Source organism: Microcaecilia unicolor, chromosome 2 (genome assembly GCF_901765095.1).
Source record: "Microcaecilia unicolor chromosome 2, aMicUni1.1, whole genome shotgun sequence".
In the NCBI taxonomy this organism is placed as follows: Eukaryota; Metazoa; Chordata; class Amphibia; order Gymnophiona; family Siphonopidae; genus Microcaecilia; species Microcaecilia unicolor.
In genome coordinates this window covers 435557951-435579105 of record NC_044032.1, presented here as the reverse complement: position 1 = coordinate 435579105, position 21155 = coordinate 435557951, and the positions used below count along the sequence as shown (strand labels likewise).

At 44.5% G+C, this 21155-nt stretch overlaps 1 protein-coding gene across 15 annotated transcripts in view; it reads right to left on the bottom strand.

Annotated features, from left to right (window-relative positions):
• The window catches only part of CAMK2D (calcium/calmodulin dependent protein kinase II delta), a 559079-nt gene that overhangs the window by 85260 nt on the left and 452664 nt on the right, over positions 1 to 21155 (bottom strand). The window lies entirely within an intron of this gene.

The following is a 21155-nucleotide window of genomic DNA, read 5'->3' as shown; positions in this document are numbered from 1 at the left end:
TTATGCTTGCCTTTGGTAGTTCATAGACAGGAACATTGAAAATTTTGAAGGCCTGATTTCAGGTTTTCCTTTCATTTTGCATTTTCTTTCTAGTTGCTTCTGGAAATTTCTTTCTTTGTTAGTGTGAGGGAGTCTATTTCTCTGTATACAGCATTACTCAAAAGCAACTGCAGAGATTGTAGTTGCTTCAGAATACAATGGCTAGGGTTATTTTTTGCAAAGCTAAATTCAATCATGTGTCCCCATTGCTGATTAATTTGTACTAGCTCCCAGTGAAAGCACAAATATTTTTTAAGCTATGTAGTTTTCAAAATTCCAGAGGATCATTGTCCATTTGATTTGGCATCATTAATTACTTTATTGGGTGATGTTAGTGATCAGCGAACATGTACCTGTTTGTTATTACAATTTCCCTCTTTTAGAGATGTTAAATTAAAAAGTTTCCAGGAGAAATCTACTAAAAATCAAATGGTAAAGCTTTGGAATACACTTCTGATAGAAGTGAGATCGTGTTTATCCAATGTTCTATCACATTTGTTTTCAAAAATTTTGTTATGATTATTATCAGATATAGATTGTGCTGTTTTATATGGTAATTGTTAACCCGCTCTGAACCTAAATTTAGGGAGAGAAGCAGGCTATAAGTATCCATTATCATAGTCATCATCTATAGGACATTGCCATTTCATCTTAAGGATACTCCTTCACAGTGTCACAGAAAACCCATAGTCCCACCCATGGAGGAAGTGACATGGGAGGGGTGGAGCCAGGAGGGCATGATCCAGGAACTATAAAAGTCCAGATAACAGTTAGGTTAAGAAGGTCCAGAGGGAAGTAGTGATGCCCAGCTGCATTTGACTTCACCACCTATGTGTGAACTGCAAATGCTACAATCAGGTAGGCCAAGTTCAACTTAGATTAAAAATCCAAAGATGCAGATTCCAAGTAACTGCTAGAGATTACACTGGTAACTCTAGGGAACCAGGCCAAAGACAAATAAAGAGTACTGCCATGCTGACAGACAATAATGTACACTGTTGCCCTGCAGGAGCAGGCCACTGGAGACCTTTGGTACATCTAAAAAACATTTTTGTGGTTATTTTCCTGCCCCCCCCCCCCCCCACCTGTGAATGGAACAGGACCCCTACCTGACACTTATAATAAATAGTATTTTATTTTACCTGCACCTGTTGTGTGGCTCCAGTTTGTTCTGGTTCTAGGCTGCCCTCGCTCATGTTACCACAGTCAGGTTCATGGTAAGCACATTTGATCAGTGTTTCGTCTATCTATCTACTATCTTCAATGATGCAGAGTGAAAATTGGAGATTTAACTTTGATGAGTGATTCTATTCTATAGCAAAAACCTTCCAAACAAGTCAGCCTATACAGAGAATAACAATTTTTATGTAGCTAGTTACTCCTTTCTTGTGTGCTCAATTTAGTCAAGTGCATATGCATAGAACAGGGGAAGATGAAGTCCAAATGCCTTCCTGCATTTGAAACCTAAGGTTCTGGCTGCAGGAGGCACTTTCTAAAGTTTCCTTGGAAGTGCCTGGTCACATCTGCTAACAAATCATATATTTTCTTGACCCTTTATAATTTGAAAGTGTTCTTTCAACTATGGTAGGAAAACCACCCTAATTTAGTTAATTTCAGTTAGGGTTGTTTTGTTTGGGGTTCAATTTTGTTTCTCTAGCCCAGTGGTTGTAATTATTAGATACTCAGTTTGAGTTGGTTTTTATATTACCTAATTTTTTCCTTCTCAGCTCTCCATGATGTGGACTTTTATGCTAAGCTGATGTGTATTTTTTTTTCTTTGTTAAAGATTTCTTAGGCATTTTCCTTTATTATCTATGTATAATAATTAAACATTTTCAATAAAAAAAAGAGAACTCATGGAAACAATGATGATCTTTCCCCAAAGCTCCAGCCAACCATATACAAAATATTGATTCACTGCCCAGGTTTCTATATTTACAGTTTAGAACACTATAAAGTCAGTTTTCAGTGGAGCAGGCATCGCTTAGGTATAGAAAGAGGAAATGGAACACCTATTTACATTGGTGTAATCTATAGGCCTCTCTTACAGGCAGAAATGGATAGACTTACTTGTAGCCATTCACAATATTGTTATGACCGGGGAAGTACCACCAAAAGGCGAGTTAAATATACTGGGTGTAGGGCACATTAACCATTCATGGGGCCCCTAGGTAAACTTGTAGATGGCCCTCCTCAGTCCCTACCCCCTCTAAAGTCCAGCAGTACCCTCGTTCCAGCAGTGCCCTTTCCTCGTCTCACCCCCCTCCCCTTGCAGTCCAGCAGTGCAGCCTACCTTACTTCCTCGGATAAAAAGTGGCATCATTCTGCACTACTATTGCTGGTCCCGTCCCATCCCTCTGAAAAAAAGAACTTACATCAGAAAGGGCAGGACCTGCAGAGCCATCAACAGCATGGACTGCTGGCAGTTCCATGCCTTTATGCTGTTTTTTTTTAATCTCCCAGAAGCAGTGGCACAGGGGAGGTGAAGAGAGGGGAGGAAGATGCCAGACTAAAATGGGCCCTGTGCTCAGGGCCACTTTTACTTACAGGTTCCTGATAACCTAGGCCCAGGGCAGCTGTTCTTTTGCCCATAAGTAAAAGTGGCTTTGATTGGGCCACCCCTGTTGCGGTGGCCTCTAGAAGTAGGGAGATCCTGTATTCTCTACAGGAAGAACAGTTTCAGCAGTTGATAATCAAACCTCTATGCATGATGGAACCATATTGCTTATGACTGGGGAGAGTGCTTTCGATGTTACAGTGGGTGATCATCTGGTATCCTGTGATCACCACATGGTGTGATCTATACTAAGACACATGTGGAGAAGGTTCATTCAAAAGTGAAGGTTCTAGAACGCAAACATCTGGAAGAAGTAGAAAAGCAGCAGGCAAAACTGAAAGGAGCTATTTTAAGGGCAACAAACCTTTCCATTAGGAAAGTAAATAGAAGTAAGAGGACAAAAGGACACTTTGGTTCTCCAAAGTAGTAGCTGAAAAGGTTAAGGAAAAATAAGTTAGCCTTTATGAACTACAAGAGATTGCAAAATGAGGAAGACAGGCAAAAGTATCTGGAAAAGCAAAGTGAAGCTGGTAGTCCGGAAAGCAAAGATGCAAATGGAAGAAAAAAAATAGCCAGTAGAGTAAAATGGGGGAGACAAGACATTTTTAAAGATATGATAGTGATAGGAGGATGTGCAAACATAATGTTGGAATGGGGGGGGGGGGGGGGGGGGGGAGCCACAGGTGCAGTGGCACCCCCCAAAAATCCAGAGGGGGCAGGAGGTGCACTAGGCTCTCCCCACTCCCCCTCACCATCCTGCTGCTGCTGCCACCACCACTGTTGCTGTTTCAGCAGTGGCAGCAAAAACAAAGAAAAAGCAATGGTGGGGCCCACTCTCTTCCTCCTCATGTCTGCCAATCCCGCCCCCTCTGATACATTTCCTGTTCCAGGGCAAAGCCGGCAGCTGCAATGAGAAACAGAGTACCCCTTAATCACTTTTTCTTTGTTTCTGTGGCAGCTGGGTGGTGAGAGGGAGTGGGGAGAGATTGTGTAGATACTAGATGTTGGGGGGGGGGGTGGAGAAATGGGGCAGATACTGGATGGAGGGTGTCAGATGCTGGATTGCAAGGGAGGAGAGAGGTATCAGATCCTGGATGCAGGGGGGAAAGGGAGCAGATGCTGGATAGAAAGGGGGAGAGAGGGAGCAGATGCTGGATACAAAGCGGGAGAGAGGGAGCAGATGCTGGATAGAAAGGGGGAGAGAGGGAGCAGACACTGGATGATTTGGGGAGAGAGGGGGTAGATACTGGATGTTGGGGTGGAGAAAGGGGGCAGACACTGGATTTAAGGGACGAGGTGGATAGACGCTGGATGAGGAGGAGAAAGGGGACAGATGCCGGATGGAAGGGGGGGAGAGGTGTCAGATGATGGAAGTAGGGGGAGAGGGGGCAGATGCTGGATAGAAAGGGGGGAGAGAGGGCGCAGACACTGGAAGACATGGGAAGAGAGGGCATAAAGGATGCTGGGGCAGAGAAAGGGGGAAGACACTGGATGCAGGGGGATGGAGGGACAGACGCTGGATGAGGGGGAGAGAGGGGACAGATACTGGATGGAAGGGAGAGAGGTGGTAGATGCTGGATATAGTGGGAGAGGGGGTAGACACCAGATAGAAAGGGGGGAAAAGAGGGAGCAGATGCTGGATGACACGGGGGAGAGAAAAGTCAGACGCTGGATGGAAGGGACCAGAGAAACAGGGCAGATGCTGGATGGAACTGAAGAGAGAGGGACCAGACTCTGGATGGAAGTGGGGAGAGAGAAGAGTCAGATGCTGGATGGAGGGGGAGAGAGAGGAGGCAGATTCTGGGTAGAAGGGGGAGAGAGGGACAATAGACGCTAGATGGAGGGGGACAGAAAAAATAAAAGGAAAGGGAAACAAGCCTTTCTGTGGTTTTTGCAACTACATTCAAAGTGGTTTACATAGTACATACAGATACTTATTTGTACCTGGGGCAATGGAGGGTTAAGTGACTTGCCCAGAGTCACAAGGAGCTACAGTGGGAATCGAACCCAGTTCCCCAGCAACGAAGTCCACTGCACTAAGTGCTAGGCTACTCCTCCAGGGTAGAAACACTGGATGGAGGGGAGAGAGAGGGGGCAGACACTAAATGGAAAGTGGGGCAGAAACTAGATGGAAAGGGGAAGAGAGGGGGGTAGATGCAAGATGGAAAGGGGAGTTAGAGAAAGGGGGCAGGTGTTGGATGGAGGGGAGTGGAAAGGCAGATGCTAGATGGAAACAGGGAGAGAAAGAGGGCAGATACTGAATGGAGAGGGGAGCAGAGAAAAAGGGCAGATGCTATATGGAGAGGGCAGCAGAGAAAAAGGGCAGATACTGGATGAAAGAGGGGAGAGAGAGGGCAGATGTTGGATGGGGAGAAGAGAGGGCACATGCTGGATGGAAAGGGGGAGATAAAGACGGCACATGCTGTATGAAAGGGGGAGAAATAGAGGGCACAAGTTGGGAAGAAGGTGGAGAGAAGAGAGCACACACTGGATGGAAGTGGAACAGAGAAGGGGCAAATGCTGGATGGGGAGTGGAAGAAAGAAGATTCAGTTAGTGAGAGACTGAGAAATAAGAGAAAGTGAAATAGGAGAGCCAGAGTGAGGGAAAGAAATGGCATGCTGTAGGTAGACACAGTAAAAAAAGGGAAATTGAAGACTGTATACAAGGAAAGAATTAAATCTGGACAGAAGTAGAAAAATAAGTTGAAGAAAGCTGAAAGGAAAAGGAGACGAAAGGAGAGGAAAATGACAAATGGACAGGAAATCTTGGCAGGAGAGTTAAGAAGACAATGAAGAAGAGACTAGAACTAACACAATTAGAAAAAGTAAATGACCAGACAACAAAGGAAGAGAAAAATGAATTTTATTTTAGGATAGTGTGGTAGCTATGTTAATAAACATTAATAAATATAGAAAATGGAAATTCAATTCAGGTTTTACATATCACTAAAATCCCCTTTTTAGGGCTCAGTGTGGTTTACATTTTAGGTGGGACAACGTTGATACAATAAGATGGGCATGACCTTATATAATACAGACTTCTTTGTAGGTAGGACCTTAAGGGGCTCATTTTCAAAAGAGAAGGACGTCCATCTTTCGAAATAAATCGGAAGGTGGACGTCCTTCTCCCAGGGACTTCCAAAACGGCGAAATCCAGGGGCGGGGAAACCTGTATTTTCAAAACAAGATGGACGTCCATATTTCGTTTCGAAAATACCGTCAGGGACATCCAAATCCTTAAATTTGGACGTCCCTAGATTTGGTCGTCCCTAGACATGGACGTTTTCTGACTTTCGGCAATTTTCGAAACCAAAGATGTCCATGTCAAAAACGGCCAAATGCAAGCCATTTGGTCGTGGGAGGAGCCAGCATTTCTAGTGCACTGGTCCCCCTTACCAGCCAGGACAATAACCGGGCACCCTAGGGGGCACTGCAGTGGACTTCATAAATTGCTCCCAGGAACATAACTCCCTTACCTTGTGTGCTGAGCCCCCAAAACCCACTACCTCCAACTGAACTCCAAGTCGTAACTTGGACATCCCTTTCGAAAATGCCCCTCCACGTGAGTACAATCTTGTTGGTTAGCTACAATGTTGTGTGCCATTGGAGGGTGTGAGAGTGGTTGGTATTTTTTCCTTACCGGTGGTGAAATAAGGTGATATCTTTATTGGACTAATTTTAATACATTTTTAACTAATGTTTGGAGACCAAAGCATCTTTTCTCATGTCAGAACAGAATACCAAAACAGCAGTATACTGTCCTGACTTGAGGAAGGAGGTTTTTGGGCCTCTGAAAGCTAATTAGAAAATGTGTTTAGTACAATAAAATTGTATCATCATCATATTTTCCATTTTTTATTTGTATTTGTTAACTTACAGTGTAGTGATGGGAATATGTCAGTTTTTGAAATTTGCATCTGCTATCTTTATATTTGCACAGTACATGGGGACATGCATCACTTTTTCTCTTTCTCTGGAGTTGCACTGTGGCTTCTTGGGAATTCAGTTTAATATTTGTCTGCATATTTCTATTTTTAATTTGTGGTTAGTTATTTTATACTGATTGAGGGTCTGCCTGTGTTCTGTGTATATTAAACAGACATGGTTTTCTGATAGTATTAACTGTGCAGGATGGATCTGAACTTATCTGGCCTTTTCAGTTTTCCAAGATGGTTTATTGAAGTTCTAGTACCTATTGCAGAGTTCGTGGTGCTGTGTTTTCCAAAGTAGATACTTGCTATATGACTTGTAGAATTATGCTGCTATTATGGTATGGTAGATTTGCTCTTTAGGTCCTAAGTGACATTTATAGTGTTTTTTGCAATGGATTTTGGATTTAAATTTAGATCACAGCTTTCTCAGGGGCCCTTTTACTAAGCTTCCCAATGCACGTCAATTTTGATCTACCCCCCAGCTACTGTTTATCCCTTGCGGTAATTTCATTTTTGACGGGCGTCCACTATGCGCGCCCAAAAATAATTTTTATTTTCTGGCGCACGTTAGAAACCGGGTGGTAATTATCATTCTACATGATTACTACTACTACTACTACTACTACTACTATTTAACATTTCTAAAGCACTACCAGGGTTGCGCAGCACTGTACAATTAACAAAGAAGGACAGTCCCTGCTCAAAGGAGCTTAAAATCTAAAGGTGACATCCTGGTTAGCACTGGCATTTTTCATATGATGATTAAATCTCTTCTTTAGCATCTGGCTTGTTTCTCCAATATAGACCATTCGTCATACTTTTTACATTGAATAAAATATACCACATTGGAAGATGAGCATGTGAAGGGTTCCTTTATGTTGAATATTTTTCCTTTGTGAATAACTGTGGGATCCTGTGAAATGTTTTGGTATAGTTTGCAGCTGGATATATTGCAAGAATGTGTGCCACTCTCTTCTTTTTGAATTAGATTCTCCCTGGGTGAAAAGAAAGCCACAGACAGAATCCCCCTTGTAGTGACATACAGTACAACCCAGAGCTAGAAAAAATTGAGAAAATTCAGAAAAGATCTACAGCCACTACTCCAGGAGGATGAACTACTGAAAGAGATATTCCCATCCCCACCAGCGCTTGCCTTCTGACAGCCACCCAACTTAAAACACAAACTAGTGAGAAGCAAGCTCCCGATAGAAATCAGAACACTGTATGAATGATTTTATGGTGAGAAAACTAAAAGGAAACTTTAAGATAATCCAGGAACGTAAGACCTTTGAAATCAGAATGATTACATATTTTGACACCCACCAGACAGGACTTAACAAAAAGCCCATTATAAACCGTAACATTCTACTACTACTACTATTACTACTTGACATTTCTAAAGCGCTACTAGATGGGTGCTTTGTCACCTTCTTATCACCATGCATAGCTCCCTGTCCCTCATCCAACCCACCCCACCCTCATCCTGTGAGACTGTCACTGGAACACTTTGATGTTTCACTTATACATACTGTTATTTATCAACATTTGCTTATTTCTGATCTGATGAAGAAGGGTTACATTTGAAAGCTAATCAAAAAATGTACCAAGTTAGTCCAATAAAAAAAGGAATCATCTTATATCCTTTTCTATGTTTTATTTTATTTCTATTGATTATCAGTAACAGAGATACTGGAGGAGGCATCTGGTAGACAGTGAAGGGGTCCTTCCCAGCTGTGTTCAAAAATGCCCCTACTGTCCCTTTATTTTTTGTTTAAAAATGGTGCTTGTACAGAGGGAGCAGTGTTACCTCTACGTTGCGCTATACATCCACTGAATACAGTTCTGAGTAGCTTTAAACATAGTTAAACTATAGGCGAACAAGGAGGGAAAGCCAGGGTGGCGATACTCCAAGCGACACAGCACCAAAAGCATTGAGGTTGGCAGGCGCAGGGCCTTAAGCATAAAATAGGAAGTTTATTTCAGAGGAAGGGAGGAGGCAGGCCTTGAGCATGCACAGATGCTCAAGGCTCCATGTCTGCTGGCCTCTATGTTTTTGGTGCTGTGCTGGTTGGAATACTGCCATCCTGGGGAAGGGAGGTAAGGCACTAAACATGTTGGGGGGGGGGGGTAGAGAGTGCTGGAGATTACAGGGGAGGGGAGGAGAGGAGAGAAATGCTGGGTACCATGGTGGGGGGGGGGGGGGGGGGGTCAAAGGTAGGGAAGGGTACTATGGGATGGTAGGTAAGGGGAGATGCTGGAGCTGGGGACAGAGCTTGCCCCCTCCCCCAAATAAAAAGGCACTCCATTGCCCTTCAGTGTGAATGTGGCATTGTGAAGGGAAGAAATACATAGAAGTTGATGAGGATACATTGCTTAACATATTTCTGATCTGTGTTCACAGATGAAGGGCTTCAAGTCAAACACTAAAATGACTGGATGTGTGGAAGACCTTGACCAATTTTCAGAAGACTATGTTTGCAAGGTGATGCTCTCTGACCTTTTTCTATGTTTCTCTAAAGTCAGGAATGGTCCAGGAGGACTGGAGATGGGTGAATGTGGTTCTTCTCTACAAAAGCGAAAGTGAGAGGGTGGTGGAACTATAGGCTGGTTAGTCTGACTTCTAGTCAAAATGGTTTCACTAGAAATAGGTCTTGTCAGATGAATATGATCAATTTCTTTGACTGGGTGACTAGGGAATTGGACTGAGAGAGAGAGTGCTAGACGTGGTGCGCTCAGAATTTAGCAAAGCATGAGACACATTTCCCCATAGTCAACTTATAATATTGAACACCCTTTGTTCGGGCCCTAGTGACTAAGTTAGAAACTGGTTGAGTGGAAAGCAACAAAGGGTAGTGATAAATGGAACTCTGAGGAAAAGGGCATTGCCAGTGGTATGCCACAAGCATTGGTTTTCAGTCCGATTCTTTTTAACATTTCTACTACTACTACTACTTAACATTTCTAGAGCGCTACTAGGGTTACACAGCGCTGTACAAATTAACAAAGAAGGATGGTCCCTGCTCAAAGGAGCTTACAATCTAAAGGACGAAATGTCAAGTTGGGGCAGTCTAGATTTTCTGAGCAGAGGTGTAGTGGTTAGGTGCCGAAAGCAACATTGAAGAGGTGGGCTTTGAGCAATGATTTGAAGATGGGCAGGGAGGGGGCCTGGCTTATGGGCTCAGGGAGTTTGTTCCAAGCATGGGGTGCAAGAGATATTGCAGATGGGCTGTCTGGTAGGGTTGCATCTTTGTGGATGGTAACAATATCAGCAATAGGACAGACATCCCTGAAGGGAGGATCTAGCAGGGCTTCTAGAACGGTCTAGAATTTTGACAGCTAAAAAATGGAGGGTCGTGCATTTGGGCTGCAAAAAATACAAAGGAGCAGTACCGTATATGGAGTAAAGTACTGATGTACAAGAAGAAAAGCGAGACTTGGGGGGGGGGGGGTGAACATATTTGATGATATTAAGGTAGCCAAACTGTCGGAAACGATGATGGTGCACACCAGAAGGATGCTTGGGTGCTCAGGAAGAGGAATGACCCGTAGGAAAAAGGAGATGATAAGGCCTCGGTAACAGTGTCTGGTGTGAACTTAGAGAACTGTGTACAATTCTCGACATCACACCTTCAAAAAGATATACACATGATGAATTTGGGTCAGAGGGTGGCTACTAAAACGGTCCATGGTCTGTGTCATAAACTATATGGGGACATGCTTAAAGATCTGAATATGTGGAGAGGACCCCAAGAAAGCATCTTATTAACATTGCTGTTAGGAGCTCAACATAATCTATTCAGAAAAGTTCTCTTTCTTATTTCATACCTTTGATGCCCATACAGAAAGGTCGCTTGGGGGGTACCTCCTGCCCCCTTGGTTGCGTCACCTTTGGTGTGGTGTCAGGCAATGCTGGATTCATATGCTTAGTGCTTATCCCAGGACATTCCTACAATGCTGTGTCTGGGTCATGGATCCAGCTCAGAGAGTGAGATTTCACTGAGACTGTTAGGTCCTACCCCACTGTTGTATTTTGAAATAGGACCTGGAGGAGATTAACCAGCTCCCGCCCCCCCCCCCCCTGGAAAACTTTCGAGAGGAACTCTGCTGGATCAGGAATCAATACCTAGTCAATCATGGCACAGGTCCTGGAGCTAGGGAGAGCCACTGACACTCCTCTATTGCAGAGTAGGAGGGGAGAAGTGGAATAGATGGTGTTGAAGGAGCTCAACAAGGAGCGGTGCTATCTCTGGCTGTTCTCCTAATGCAGGTTTTAAATCAACAGAGATAATGTTTGATTCAGTCTGGAATCTGCTGATTCCAGAATGAATTAAACATTATCTCAGACTTAATGCTGTACTTCTTTTGTCTCAACTTTGTACCAGAACAGGGTTAGGGCACAACGGTGTGAGACTCTCCTGGCTACACAGACAGACTACTTCAGATTTGGAGTCTGAATTGGGGAAAGTTAAGGCTATGGAGACCTCCTTGAGTTATGAAAAAAATTTTGGTTCATAGGCAGCTTCACAATTTTGAAAATGTGTGAAACAGTCTAATTTGAACTTGCTGAACTTTCTTCAGAGTAGGAGTTTAACTGGGAAAGATTTATTCCAGAAGTTTCTAAGAGAAAATTTTAAGTTTTATGAAAATGCTTTGCCTTCAGCAAGTTGTATTCTCTATTTGCCTGTTTCTAAATTTGGATTGGCACAACAGCAATAACCACAAGACCAACTGGACCAATTTGGACAAAACACAAGAAGTCTATGCTTGAAATATCTAGTGAAAGGTTTATGCGAGATCTACATTGCCTGTGACTTTCGTGTCTCATCAAGATAAAAATCATGTCTTGCATGCATATGTTTGCCACTATAATTTGAGTTCTTGGGAGGTAAAATTTCATTATCTAATGTTTCTAAGAAAACTCAGCAGCTATGTAAGAAATGTTTAGCTTTTTGCCCGGGAAACTCTTTCTTGGGGGGCTACATTTGTGCTTAGGTTTCTATATACATTTCTGGTTGAGTATCAAAATAACATGTATGTGTTTTCTGAACCTTCTCAATTGCACTTTTTCTTGGACAACAGAGGTAGCTGAGATGTGTGGAAATCTGTAGTAGCGTTGGGTATATTGGGTTCATTTCCTAAATTATCCTTAGTTTGCTTGTCCTCAAGTTTGTGTATTGGGGTCCTCTTTCATGCAGTCTTAGTAATGGTGATTCATTTAATTGTATTTTTATGTATTTTTTCTTATTTTTCTATTGTATTGGAGAATCGTGTTTTTCCTGTGCAAGTGGATCCTTGATGTGCATAATGGTGAAATGCAAATAAAAAAGAAATCTCAATATGTATAATTTGGAAGAATGGCAGGAGAGGGGAATTATGACAGAAATAGCTAAATATATCAGTAGCACAAATGCACAGGAGGCAGGCCTCTTTCAACTGAAAGGAAGCTCTGGAATGAAGAGGCATAAAATAAAGGGAGAGACTCAGGAGTAATCGAAGGAAAAACTTCTTTTAAGAAGAGGATGGTGGAAGCATGGAATGGCCTCCCAGTGGAGATTGTGGGCTTCTGTCACTGAATACTGGCATTAACTGGCCATCTTGAAACAGGGCAGGAGAGGGGCATTTATGAGGGTAGGGTGGATGAGGAGCTGGCAGTTATGTCAATGCCAGCACCTGCATAACTAGGTGGGCAAATAGGACCACATAAAAAGCAGTCCTAACTATGCCTGCTTCGCTTTGTGGGTGCCAGCACTGAATACCTGCCAGCACCTTATAATTTCTGGGTACAAGTCTGAAGATTGGAGCTCCCCCCCCCCCCACCTCCCTTTTATCAAGGTCATATCACCTCTCCTATTTCCCTCAAGTCCCAGTAGGCCTCCCAAATCTACCTTAACAAGCCTGGTGGTTACTGGGGGCAATAGTGAATCCCACCTACTCCTGCCACTCATGACTCCTAATTGAAAATGGCTGCCATGACTTTTAGTGGTAGTTGATAGACATCCTCTTATAAAATTATCCTGTTATTGAATACTAAAATTGACATATGTTTTGGCTAATGTTTAGACATCGGCACTCTATGAGGGTGGACACTCTATACAAGGGTGTCTACCTAAGGTGCCATTTATGGTGCTAGTTTTAAGCCAATTCGATAAAGAAAAGTAGGCATCTTCTTTTTGTTATATAATATTAGCACAAGTGACTGAAAATGTGCTTTCATTAAAGGTGTGGCCATGTGCATCAATCCAATAGCTGGTATTAGTGCCTGCACTTAGATGTTAGCCAGAACATGCATAATTGTAGTATTTTATAATTTCTACGTGCACTTGAGTGGTCCACCCACACTCTGCTCATATGCATGTCCACAGGCAATGATGTGTACTTATCCGCTAGTTGGTATTTTCCTCAGCAACCCTCCAGACCGGTCAAGACACTTGGGATATGCACGCCTACCAGCAGAGGGAGACTGAGAACACTTAACTTTAAACACATACAACTAACCTGTGCAGAACCCCAACCAACCAGTATTTTCTCAGTCTCAGCAGAGGGTAGACGTGCAGCCTGACCGGTCTGATAGGCCCTTGGGGGTTCTTGGTGTCCTGCTTTCTTTCTGGGGGGGTATGGTGCCCGTGCTTGGAACTCTCTGTGCTTCAGGGGCGTGGGTCCGGTGGGGCCCCTGTTTTCCCTTTAGGTGTTACACCCGGGTGGCCGGGTCCCTCCCCCTCTGGTGCTCTCCCTTGTGTGGGCTGCCTTGTGCCTCGGCTTCCAGTCTTGGTCGGCAACCTTGAGTGCCTTTTTCAGATTGCAGCAACAGGGTTCAAAAAAAAAAAAAAAAAAGCTCCGATTCATTGCCGGCGTCTTTTTGCCTTTAGCGGTCCGGGAGAGCACACTTGCTGATTGTTTGGGGCGGTTTGCTTGAGTTTCGGGCAGATTCTGGGCTATGCTCCTTCCTTCTGCCAGGTCCTATGTCCAAGCTGCTCCACTGCCATTTCCTGCGTGTGTTGTGGTATCAAGGCACAGGGCGGGCAGTGCCGCTATTGTGGGGAGCCTAAATCTTCTTTGCCCATGCCTCCGGACTTAACCACTGAGCCTCCCGCAGTGTCGGCTGTTGGGGCGAGATGGGGCCACAGGTGGGTACCTTAGCGGCGGGTCTGTTTTTGTCGGGAATCGCCACCGTCTTGGATTCGTCCCGCGTGACTAAGCCGTCTCAACAGGTACAAAGGAGTTAGTCTCCCGGGATTTGGGGGAGGAGCTTTAGGCAGTACGGATAGCTCAGGGGGGATAGGTTTTCCCCCTGAGTTTGTTTGGTCTTTGTACCAGGCATGGAGGTCTAGACCGACCCAGGCTAGTCCCGTCAGTGGAGGGGCTGGTCTGGTGGGCGCTACGCGGCCTCAGGTGGATTAGTCTGAGGATCTGGAGGTTCTTTCTCTTTCTGGGTCTGACGACTTCAGTGAGATGGGAGAGGAAGAGCCTCCATAAGGTTCCCAGGAACAGGAGGGTTCTTTGCCTGGGGAGGACCCCTCGGTAGTCTACACCTTCCACAGGGATGAACTTTTGGAGTTGATTGATCAGGTGGCTTCCACTCTCAAGTTTTCTCCTGGGGAATCCTCCTCTGGGGAGGTTACTCAGGTTGATCCGCTGGTTAAGGGGATTAGGCGTCCCTCGCGGTCGTTTCCTATGAATAAGGATCTCAGGGATATGGTTCTGCAGGAGTGGTCTGCACCAGATACCCCTTGTAAGGTAGCTAGGGCTATGGCTAGACTTTATCCCCTGCCTCAGGAAGATTGGGATTCCTTCAAGCCCCCCACTTTGGACGCTGGTGGTTATGGCTGTGACCAAGGCTACGGCCATTCCGGTGGATGGGGGCGCAGCGTTATGGGACCCTCAGGAAAGGAAGCTTGAGTTCTTTCTAAAACGTAGTTTTGATTTGTCGGCTCTGGCTTTGAAGGCATTGGTGTGTGGGGGTTTGGTAGCGCGTGCTTGTTTCTGCTGGGCGGAGAAGCTTCTGGATGAGCCTGCGGTAGATAGGGCTGTGTTGGTGCAGGAATTGGCAAAGTTGGAGATGGGCTCTTCCTTTTTAGCTGATGCATTGTATGATTTGCTCCGAGCTTCAGCTAAGAACATGGCCCTGGGAGTTGCGGCTTGCCAAGCTTTATGGCTCAGAGGTTGGGTCGCGGATGCAGAATCCAAAGCTAAGTTGTGTTCTCTTCCCTTTAAGGGTTCCATGCTCTTTGGGGAGGAGCTGGAAAAGTTGGTGTCTGGGCTTGGGGACGCTAAAGTTTTGCAACTTCTGGAGATGCATCCTAAATCCTTCACGGGGTTGTTTTAGGGACTCCCGCAGGTATAGACCGGGCAGGTCGAGCGGAGCCCCCAGGGGTTGTTTTTTTCAGCGGACCCAGTCCTTTTGAGGAGGGCGCCGTGGGGGGCGTGACTCCTTCACAGGGGGTTCCGGAGCTACTCGCAATTCGCAATGAGGGTACAGGGATCCAGCCTCTGGTACAGATCGGTGCCCGGCTGTGGCAGTTTTACCAGAGGGTGGCCCAAATCACGTCAGACCAGTGGATCCTAGAGGTGGTACGCGACAGGTATGCTCTCGAGTTCGATCACCTTCTGGTAGATTTGTTTCTCGCGTCCCCATGACGCTCTCAGCTCAAAGTGGGGGCAATTCGGGATACTCTCCTACATCTCTTCCGTCTGGGGGCAGTAGTGCCTGTGCCTCGTCAGGAACAGGGAATGGGGTGCTATTCCATTTACTTTGTGGTACCAAAAAAGGAGGGCTCCTTTTGTCCCATTTTGGATCTCAAGAGGGTCAATGGAGCCCTAAAAGTTCCCTCTATCTGTATGGAGACCTTGCACTCGGTAATAGTCGCGGTTCAGCAAGGAGAGTTTCTGACATCCTTAGATCTGACGGCTCATCAGCATTTCCTTCGTTTTGCTGTTTTAGGGAAACACTTTCAGTTCTGTGCTCTGCCGTTCGGGCTTGCAACGGCGCCATGGATCTTTTCCATGCTCATGGTGGTGGTGGTGGTGGCGGCTGCTCTGCGGGAACAGGGTATCTGGGTCCACCCTTATCTAGACGATTGGTTGATTCGGGCAAAGTCGCGGTCGGAGAGCGAAGCAGCAACTGCTCAGGTGGTAAGTTTTCTGGAGTCTTTGGGCTGGGTGGTGAATCCAGCCAAGAGTCACTTGTGTCCGTCGCAGACTCTGGAATACCTGGGAGTGTGCTTCGACACGTCCGTGGGCCGTGTCTTTCTGCCGCTGGTTCAGATTTGTCTTCAGCTTCAGATCTGGCGGCTGTTGTCTGTTCTGACTCCGATGGCCCGTTCTTACCTTCGGGTTCTCGGTCTGATGGCGGCAGCGATAGAAGCGGTCCCATGGGTCAGAGCACACATGCGGCAGCTGCAGTCGGCCCTTTTGTCTCATTGGTCTCCGCAGTCGCAGGATTTAGAAGTTCGGTTGTCTCTGACGGGAGCTTCCTGCCGCAGTCTGCAGTGGTGGTTGCACACTCCGAATCTGCAGAAGGGCATGCCTCTGGAGTCTCCACAGTGGATAGTTCCCTCCACGGATGCCAGTCTAGTGGGGTGGGGGGCTCAGTGTCTCAGCTACGTAGCTCAGGGTCAGTGGTCGATGGAGGAAGCTCATTGTGCTCATCAACAAATACTGGGCTAGATTTACTAAAAGAAATGACTATGTTAACACACAATAACGTGCATTAATTTGTATTTAAGATTTACTACATGGGACCTATTTCCAAAAAATAGTATTAGCATGTAGTAATGCATATAACATTTCAAAGGAATTAGCATATAATAATGCAGCAGCACACTTTAGTAAATACTCATGAACAGGATTACGTCCCTCAATATCTACCTTTGTTTGTAGTTGTACATCTCTTCTTGTCCCCCCACCCCAGAAAAAATGAACCCTCTTTAATTATAAGGTACCTATATTAATCTCTCGCCATGGAGCTGAAAGCATGAGCATGTGGGCAGAAGTTGAAGGTAAGGTGAAATCAAGCTGAAGAAACATGGCTTGAATGAGTCAAATGTGCTGGGAAGGAAGGTCAAGCCAAGAAAAAAAAAAACCTTTGGAGAGCCTGCTGCCTGGTCTTTGTCTAACTTCTGACTTTAAACCTTCCACCTCCAACTTGACTACTCATCCGTGGAATACAACAAGAAGAGGCCTCTGTGGAGAAATACCAAAATAGGATCACAGCAGCATGACTAGCTCTGGCATCACTGAGAACAACCAAGAATTTGTCTAAGGAGTCAATCTAGACTGTTGAAAAGGACCCAAAATAAGCAGAGTTGTTCAAAATTATTATTTTGCAATTTATAAAAATTGCACTTTGGTTTTGCTGTGGGTGGGTGAGGTCTCCATGTTTCTGATTTATTATTATTTTTTTACTTTGAAATAATACACTGATATTCAGATCGGAAACTATAGAACTTTGTTGTATACCTTACATGTAACAGATGTATCAGTAGAAAAGTGGTCAATAAATTGATCAAGCTGTTAATTACTAAACGTGCTCTTCTGGTGTTCATGACTGTGGTTCATCCATATTTTATCTGTAAAAATGGAAATCTTTAAGCCATGACATAGATGGGATTAAAAAAAAGATAGTGTGCTTGTTCTGATCTGAATATAAAGCTAGCAAAGAGCACACGCAAGCCATGAATTAAGCTGAATAAAACACAACAGACTAAACTCAGAGGGAACTGCAGATCATCCGTATCAGTTCGCCCACGTGCTCTCCTACAGTTTCTTTTTATTCAGTTCTCATTCCTCTCTTGTCTTATTTTTTCCCCTGCATTTACACTGGTTTTAAACTGATGTTATGTCAAATACATCTAGATATATCTGTGGTTTCAGGCAATGTTTCCTCTAAGGAGTGGCCTGGTGCATGCAAATTGTTTTTTTTGCGTGAACAACAAGTTTTAAAAACTAACAATTTTTGAGCGCCAGTATTGGAAATGCATTTTCTGAGATCGGAAGTGACAAAGAAACAACAGCATAGACTTTCATATAGCACAATTTTGTTTGAAACTCATTTAAATCGGGTCGGAGACTGATTTGGTTTAATTAAATTTTATAGTTTAATTTTGTTTGAAAGGCAGGTTGGTATTTTTGTGAGTGACTGTGTAAAAACTGTGAGCGATGCTCCTAAAATGTATGAGCGATCGCTCACACACTCCGCTTAGAGGGAAAATGTCCTGGAGAGGTTGATGATTCTCTGACATATCTCTCTGATGGGATAAATTTCTCCATGAATTATAGTTTTTCTACTTCTTTCGAAAAAAAAATTGGGGGACAATATTTTCTTTGTGGACTGTCTTCTTTTTTGCATAGTTTTCACTCACTCATTTGGAGCAAAATGCTGTTGTGGTATATGTTCTTCTCTGGGATATTTTCAAGACTTCTTCAACACACACCATGAAAAACATCACCAAAAGATAAGTACATTTTTAATTAAATTGCCAGTTAGTCATCTGTCAATTTAATACGGTATTGTGCAAGTATGGTGCGATGATTTTCATCAATAATCCATAATATCCCAGAGGGAGATAGAGGGGATGTACTGAGCACCAATCACACTACTTTAAGAACAGGGGGTTTAGGCACATTTATGGGCCCTTCTACTAAGCTGTAGTAAAAAGGGCCCTGTGCTAGTGACGGGGGTCGATTTTACCGTGCGCTGAGGCCCTTTTTACTGCAGCAGGTAAAAAGACTGAAAAAAGAAATGGCCTTGCAGTAAGATTTCACTTACCATGTGGCCATGCGGGGAGGGAGCACTTATTGCCACCCACTGAGGTGGCGGTAAGGGCTCCTGCGCTAACCCATTACCACTGGGTTAGCGCCTGTGGAAATATTTTTCGAATATTTCTGCTAGTGCCAGAAATGTCGCGCACTGGGGGTGGAACTACCATTGGCACCTGTGCTGGGCTGGCGGTAGTTCCAGATTGGCACAAAGTAAGCCCGCATTGGGATTACTGTCGCTTAGTAAAAGAGCCCCTTAGGGAGATATTTTTGAGTTATTGATAGTTAATATAAAAATCATAATATTGATGAAATAAAGGAGTATTGACTAATAAGGTTCTGTTTCAGCCCAGTATTTTGTTTATAATGAATATGCATGAGAGCTTTGCATACCTTCTGTCTTCAATGTGTGCAGATCTCTCTCATGCATATTCATTAGGGATATCCTGAAAATCTGACCTGTTTGCAATCCTTGAGGACTGTACTTGGACAAGCCTGTTTTTAATTCTCCCCGGTTGTATACCATCAAAAATATAGATCTGGGCCAGCTTGGTGGCAGCACACGACTATGCAGGAGGACCTGGGTTTGATTCCTATCGTAGGTCTTCTGAAGCTTAGGTCAGCCTATGGGAAGGAAGTAATAGTCATTGTACAATGGTGATACGTAGTGGTTGGATTTAGGACCCCGTAATTGCAGGTTTCCAAAAGGAACTCTACTGCATGTCCCCTGACTGACATCTGTTGCTGCAACACCTGGACTAAAGCAAATTGAGATCACATATGAAACAGAGATAAAAATAGCAATATCACACATCTATACATGGTGGTACAAGGGGTGGGTGGGCTATTGTGTTTCCATTCAAACATTAGAGGAAGAAGCCATTGGTTAAATTATGCATTATCTCCCTCATTCTATAACAGGCTGCCTAAGTGTAAGCTCCTTTTGCACACTTAAATTTATAGAATACTGGAATTAAAACGGGTTAAGCATACACTAATGTGCATAAATACAGTAGTGGGCCTAAGCACTGTTGTATAATTATGTGCTAAAATGGTTTACTGTGGAATTTTTAGAGAGCGTTCACGAGGGAAGTGCATGGGCGAAGCCAACATTTAAGAACATAACTTACAGAATTCTCTTAAGATGCCCATTTACAAAGCGGTGGTAAGCCCAATGTGGGCTTACTGTATACCAATATGGAGCTACCGCCGGTCCAATGCGGGCGCCAGCAGTGTTTCCAGCCCTAGTGCGTGCCGTTTTCCACACTATTTATTTTATTTATTTATTTATTTATTGCATTTGTATCCCACATTTTCCCACCTTTTTGCGGGTTCAGTGTGGCTTACAATGTGATTTGAATGTTGGAAATACAATTTATTACAGATAGTTAGAGATTATATTATGCAGGGTTAAGCGAAGCAGTTGAGGTGTCGTTAGGGATGTACTAATGGGACATAGGCATTGCAACTTTGGAAGGAAACAATGGTAGTTTAGGGGCGATAAAAAGACCTGAAGTCATTTGGTATATAACGTGAGTAAAGGTATGAGTGATGTGATAATTTGGGAGTGGGAAAATAGGGCACTATTTTCTAGTACAGCAGTTATCCAGTGGTAATCAGGCAGTGCCGAATGCTACCCGGTTACTGGCGAGTTAGCACGGGAGCCCTTACCGCCACCCATTGAGGTGGTGATAAGTGCTCCACCTCTCATGGCTATGCGGTAAGAGCAATTTTACCACGGTGGCCATGGCTATTTTCAGCCTTTTTTACCTGCTGTGGTAAAAAGGGCACAGCATGCGGCAAAAATGGCCCCCGCCACTAGCGCAGGGCCCTTTTACCGCAGGCCAGTAAAAGGGCCCCTAAACTAAATTATATGCATAAAAGGTCATATTTAGGTGCTAACGTTTAAGCCAGCCACAGACTTGGTGTAAATGCTGGTGTTTAAATGTAGGCACTTTGAGGCCGATGTATGTTAGTATTCTATTAGAGCACATGCAAGTGCCATTATACAATAGGTGCACTACCTGCTTAATTTTGGCACCTAAATGATGGCGTCCAGTTCAGGGGCATAGCCAGATACCAATTTTGGGCAAGCCTGAGCCCAAAGTGGATGGGCATAACAACCCTACCTTGAGCCTGGAATCTCTTCCTCCTCCCCTCAGGCGATCAGAGGGTCACTTAGCTGTACTCCCCCGACCCCTTGGTACCTTTAAGTCTTTACCGGCATCGAGCAGCAATTCATTCCCCTTCTTCACGACCTCCAAACCTTCCCTCTGATGCAAATTCCTGGTCCCGTGAACAGGAAGTTGTGTCAGAGGGAAGGCTTGGCTGGCGCGAGCAAACATAGTAACAAGTAGATGACGGCAGAAAAAGACCTGCATGGTCCATCCAGTCCGCAAGGGGAATATGTTGCAGTTCTCTGCCAGAGAACACCTAAAGGGTTTAAAGGTACCGGGGGAGGAGTTAAGTGAACCCCAATCTCCTGGAGGGAGAGACACTAGGAGTCTTCAGCTGGCAGGGCTTGGGGATCTCCACCAACTACATCACTGCTGTATCACTGCTGAGTGGGCCTCAGTCTAAAAGAGGGAGGGCCTCTGCCCACCTGTGGCTACGCCACTCACCCAGTTATTTAACTGCCACCTATTAGTACAATTTGTTGGTATCAGCTTCTTTTGGTTTAAGCACCTTTGCATACTGAAAAACAAAATGCCAGTTTTAGTCAATGAGAGGCCCAAGATGAGAGACACCGCTTGCCTACTGTACAAGTTCAAGCTCTGCAGCTTCTCAAGTTATGCTAGCAGATCTCAATGTAACCAACTGCTAAGTGTAAAGTTTTCACAGGAGGAAAATAAATCTGGTCAGATAAAGATCCT